The following is a 6465-nucleotide window of genomic DNA, read 5'->3' as shown; positions in this document are numbered from 1 at the left end:
CCGGGGCAGTCTTTTTAAGTCTGCAAACATACCTGCCTTTAATTCTGCGCTACACGGACGTTTCATCCCGCTGCTTCCGGTTTGAGCGTCAGGCGTTCCAGAGCAGAGCAGGTCCACTTCCTGTTCATCCTATTGGACAGAAATGCGCTGCAGTTCATCCAGAGGTGCAGCAGGGGGCGCGCTACATGTGGTCCACAAGTGAATAATAATAAACTTTGTTAATGTCTCATTTTTGACGGAATATTAGGGCCAAATTAACCCTTAGATGTACGAGTGACTGGACCCTACACCCTTCCACAAGTGGGTCAAAAATGGCCCGTCTCAGGTTCAGTGTGTTTTTATGCCACTTTTGTCATTTTGCTGAAGAATAATCATCTGTTTGATATTTTTTATTATATTTTAACTCACACAAGAATGAGTTCATATTTTTTATTTTTCACTTTAAACATTTCAGAAACATTTTGAAAAGAAAAAAAAAATGCACAACAGCAGCAACAGAAAAATGTCAACATCCACTTTTTGTTTGTGTGCACAGAAAAAATGGATGTTGACTGGATGGCATTACTTTGGCCTCCAGTAACACTGTGAGAAATCTTGGAGTCATTTTTGACCAGGATATGTCCTTCAATGCACATATTAAACCAGTGGTTCTCAAATCCAGGCCTCGTGGCCCAGTGTCCTGCAGGTTTTAGATGTGTCCGTGATCCAACACACCTGAATCAAATGGCTGAATTACCTCCTCAGTATGCAGTCAAGTTCTCCAGAGTCCTGCTAATGACGTCTATATTTGACTCAGGTGTGTTGAAGCAGAGACACATCTAAAACCTGCAGGACACCGGGCCACGAGGCCTGGATTTGAGAACCACTGTATTAAACAAATATGTAGGACCGCTTTTTTGCATTTGTGCAATATTTCTAAAATTAGAAACATCCTTTCTCAGAGTGATGCTGAAAAGCTCATTCATGCATTTATTACTTCTAGGCTGGACTATTGTAATTCATTATTATCAGGCTGTCCTAAAAGCTCCCTGAAAAGCCTTCAGCTGATCCAAAATGCTGCAGCTAGAGTACTGACAGGGACTAGAAAGAGAGAGCAGATTTCTCCCATATTGGCTTCTCTTCATTGGCTCCCTGTTAAATCTAGAATAGAATTTAAAATCCTTCTCCTCACATACAAGGTCTTGAATAATCAGGCACCATCTTATCTCAAAGACCTCATAGTACCATATCACCCCAACAGAGCACTTCACTCTCAGACTGCTGGCTTACTTGTGGTTCCTCGGATACTTAAGAGTAGAATGGGAGGCAGAGCCTTCAGCTTTCAGGCCCCTCTTCTGTGGAACCAGCTTCCAGCTTGGATTCAGGAGACAGACACCCTCTCTGTCCCCTCTCTGACACCCTTAGTTATGCTGCTATAGGTCTAGGCTGCTGGGGATTCCCATGATGCACTGTTTCTTTTCATTCACCACTTTTCACTCTGTTTATACCCCACTCTGCATTTAATCATTAGTTATTATTAATCCCTGGCTCTCTTCCATAGTTTTGTCCTGTCTCTCTCAACTCAGACCCAACCAGTCACAGCAGATGACCCCCCCTCCCTGAGCCTGGTTCTGCTGGAGGGAGTTTTTCCTTCCCACTGTCACCAAGTGCTGGCTTGTAGGGGTCTTCCGATTGTTGCGTTATCTCTGTATTTTTGCAGGGTTTCTATCTCGTAATTTAAAGCACCTTGAGGTGACTGTTGTTGTGAATTGGTGCCATATAACTGAAATTGAATTCAGCTGAATTGAATAGTTCAGATTCTGAGTCCAATCCCATCATCCAGCATCTGCACAACCATTTCAGCTGGATACCCACCAAACCACACATCAGCAAACATGTTTGAATGACAAGCAAGCCGTTGGTCAATTTGTAACTATATAACTAACCACACATACCTGCACACATACACACAGACACACACGCACACAGATGCACTATAGATACAGTAATGTTACCTAGCTAATTACACAAACTACAGTACCAGTAAAATGTGTATCCATGTTTTGACTGGTACTGTATAAAACAGACAAATTTGATGACAGATGAATAAATACTTATTCTTTCACACAGTAGTCATGAATGCACACACACGTCTGATGTAAAAATTAAAATAATACTTATGTATATCAGTTCTTGCTGTGTAAGATAATATTCTTAAAGAGTGACGCTCTGTGTGGTCCACAAAATGTATATTCCTCACAGCTGATAAAAATCAAAAGTTTCCATCAAATTCCACAGGAAATCAATGCGGATCATTTCTGACCCACCTGTGAAAGCTTGGTAATACAAAAACTCAAACTTTGTAAAATGCAGAAAAGTAAAACATTTAAATGACATGATATCAATAACCTGTTTTTTGTGGAATACCTGGAATATGCTCTCTGGAGCTTGAAATAAAGGTGACGGACCTCTTTTTGTTTCTGGAAGACGTTTCACCTCTCATCCCAATCCTTCTTCAGAACTCCGAACTCGAGAACTGAAGAAGCCTTTCGGATGAGAAGTGAAACAATGACTGAGAACCTACACAGACACACCTGGAATATGAACTCAAAACTATTTTTCAATACAAAGATATTACAAGAAAACAACCTCACTGGGACATTTTGACCCAGTTGTGCATCTAAGACTTAAGGACAAATATTGGAAGGATCTTTTTCATTATTTCTGCTGATTTTGAAGTATTATTTCAAGGTTAAACTCAAAATATTATTTGATGCCCAACCTAATTCACAGCTGTGAAAAGTCACGCCCCTCTGCCGCTTTCGTCACACGTTCTTGGTTCCAGACCAGCTAGTTTGCAGGGCCGGAGTTGAACCCGTTTTTCGGCCGAGCACCGAGTGCCAGTTCAAATACTGGCACCGGCACCGGAAAACCTTCGGTGGCCAAAGTGGAAACGCAGGCTCTTTCTTAAGCGTTTCGCCGGTTCATTGAAACCGACACCAGCACTGACACCAGCACCGGCACCTCGGCAGTGGAAACGTAGCATTAGTCAGCTGTTTTTTTCCTTTTTAATGTGTTTGATTTACAGGCTCTCAAAGGTTGAAATATGCGTTGTGGGTCAAAACTTTGATTTGCAATATTTTTCCATCAGATGGGGCCCTCACAGCTTCAGACATACAGCACACATCCACTGTGAAATCTCAGGCTAAAAACACATTAATGTCACAGTTTGAAGGCAAACTCTGTTCTCTAACTAGCTGTGAGCATCAGTGTCACATATCCCAGTTTCAGAAAGCTGTGCTAATTTAACGTCTGTGATGTGGAGGAAGCATTGGTGGCTCCATGGGTGATGGCACCCTCAGGGTTAGAGCATGTGATGGGCCTCATTTTTCCCTGCAGGCTCATCTTCTAGCTGTGATTTCTTCTGTGTCAGAATCATTTTCTAATATTCTCCTTTTCTAACACTTGTGAATGTACGGCTGCAAAAATGAAAACACATCAGTGTTCAGGTGTTACAGTCCGGACGCGTCTCCGTGGCTCCTGCAGTGCAGAAGGGCCTCTTTTCTGTCGGTGACGCCTCGGTTGTCTGAAGGTAAAATTACACATTTCTTTATTAAATGTCATAAAGTTATTGTACAGAAATGTTTTAGGTCATTCTGAGGGGGTCAAGTGGGAGGCAATAATAATGTTTTAAAGAATCCATCAGTGTGTCTCTCCTCGAGAGGTTCAGATCCACGAAGAATAAAGACAGATTTATAGGTAGGAGAGTCCGATGGAGGCTGCACATTTCCTGAATGTCCCGCTCAGCTTTTGTTTTCCATAACAGGAATCCAGGGTGTGTTCGGGCTCTGACATTCTGCATAGCTGGGAGGGTTAGTGGATCTGACAGTTCTCCAAGTGTCCCGTGGCCCTGAGTTCAGCGAGCACAGGCCAGACACAACAGTGACAGCTGGGGGAGGATGACTAAAAACAGCGTCTCTAGCTCCGTTACAAGACAGCAATCCAGACAAACAGCCCGGTGTGTGTGCACACACATCCACACGCTGCCGGACATGCGTGAACAAACACATGTGCGCCTTTCTTCACACGTTCACTCCTTCACACTTACTGAATTCAGTGCTGCGAGGGCAGCAGATGGAAAAACCAGAGAGGCGAGAAGAAGGTGAAAGCACCGCAGAAGATAATAAATGCTGCTGGACTTGGCCCGTTAGCAACCGGCGTGCCTCTGACAGGTGTAACATGTTTACCAAACAAAGCAGCAGCAGCGCGCATGTCACAGAAATGAAAACGGTGACTTGAGGTTGCATGAGCTGTGAAAAGAAGCCTGGTATCCAGCTGGCATATCTATGAGGGCTTTGAAGGTATTTCAGAGAGATGAGAAGACTGCGTGCCACACCAGGATTGCAAGAGTGTCTCGCAGAATTTGTCTTATGTTACTGGCCCCGAGCATCCCAGGCAGCTCTGGGGCCACCCGGGGTCACGGGCACTGATGGGCAGTTTTTAAGCTTCTCGCTTTGACGGCCTCGTTGCACTTCAGGGCAGAGAGGAAATCGTCTCACATCACAATCAAGCAAATAACCACTTGGACCTGTCGAGGCAGACACGGGGACTTCCGCTGTGCACTACAGTGACCTTGACCTCCAACAAAACCACTTACACACAGCCAGCCCTCCAACAAGGATCGCCATAACCAGCTAGTTTGTTAATCACTCAGTTCATTTTGCTGCCGTACTCTTCGTGCGTCTTTACTTCCCACCACATCAGCTATGGAGCAGGGGACTTTTCCATAGACCTCGTCACTCTGTGGACCTGCCAAAGCTGAGCACACCGTCAGGAGACCGTAGCTGCAAACTGCCAGTTGATCAGTTTGATGTTTTACTGGTGGAAAATAATTGAAGTGAAGCACAAGTCATATTATCTAGCCCCGGGCACAGGCTTACCTTTCCAGAAAGGAATGCAATCATTAGCTTTGAAAGTCATTTATCTTGTGAATCCATGTGCTCCACTTTGACAAAGTAATGATGTACGCTGACTGCACTGCACTGCACTGAGGGGGAACACAGGTGAGAAGAAAAATAGTCTAATCACCAACAATCTCGAGCAAAATCTCTACTGTAAAATATTGTATATACTGTAGTTCACGTGTAATTCAGTGTTTATAGCTGAGTTCAGCTGGAGGTTTAACTCACCACACTGAGCAGAGTTTATATATGAAAGGTGGAACTTACTGCACTTTATGAGCAGGAAGCAAAATGTGAAGAAAATAATGTAATCACTGCCTGTGACGTGAGACTGGTTCATCATACAGAGCAGAGCAGATATTACAGCGAGTAACTCTCCTCATTTTGCCCACTTTGTGTTTCTTTGAGCCTGTTTTTGTGTCTTGTATTGGTTTGTGGTCCTTTGCAGTCCCGTCTCAGTGGTGTGTACATACAAATCTTATTTCAGTTGCTGTACCTTGAGGGCTGAACATAATTATCCCTAATGCAAAAAAAAGGATCATCTGAGGACAAAAGTGGATCACACACAGCAACACACCCTCCCGTCTCCCGCACGCACATCTGCACACACACAGGCCCACATTTATCCTATATGGTGGCATTAAGAGCAAGTCGCATCACATCTGCACAGCAGCCGAGCGCGGCGGTGACCTTAGCTTTACAAAAACAAAGGCTGAGAGGAAAGAAAAGGGGAATTTGAAGCTCCATTCAGACAGAACATCTGAACTACAGCAGCAAACAGCACGATCACAGGCAGGAAACTGGGAAGTCAGTCAAACGGTTTGTGACGTGAGCGGCTCTACCTGCAGCTAAAGCAGTCATGACATTTTAAGAATAAAAAGATTACAGGTGCCAATGAGATCCATGGAAACAAAACAAAACACGGGCGCTCATCTGAATGTTCTTCACGTTTCCACTTTGACCAAATGTGGAACTGTGGAGGGGCCGAGGAGCTCCTCTGGCAGTTAATCCTGTTTTCTGAACGCCTTTTACAACTTAAAGAGCAGAAATATGGACGAGCTGCTTCGCTCCAGGCCAGGGGAGTGCTTGATCCAGGATAAGAGACACGTCTTTATTGTGGGAGCAAACATGTTAACCCCTTCGAACCCTAAGGTAATGATACATGATACCAAGGGTGCTGAGCTTAGACGTATGCTTTGGCTTGCAGAATTTCAGCTGTGTGTATTCCTCCAACACCTTCTACTTAACCTCGTTTCCAGATGAGAATGCCTGAAGAGAGGCTAAATGCTGCCGGGCTAGGCTGTCTGTATTCACTTACATTTGTCCCTCAGGAACAAAACTGTGACCATCGAAAGTAATAAGGTTTCACGAAGTCACACCTCAACAGCCGTTTAATGCAAGTATATGTATTCATTACTTCTCTCTCTGGTAGCTGTCATTGTTACTGGGCAGGTTGGTCACAGGGGTTAGACATCTTTGTAATGGGATTACTTTCTGAGGAGGTCAGGCAGAGGCTGTCAGTCTC

The sequence above is a fragment of the Archocentrus centrarchus genome, chromosome 4 (assembly GCF_007364275.1).
Source record: "Archocentrus centrarchus isolate MPI-CPG fArcCen1 chromosome 4, fArcCen1, whole genome shotgun sequence".
NCBI lineage: Eukaryota > Metazoa > Chordata > Actinopteri > Cichliformes > Cichlidae > Archocentrus > Archocentrus centrarchus.
The sequence above is the reverse complement of the archived record's forward strand: the minus strand, read 5'-3'. Positions refer to the sequence as shown.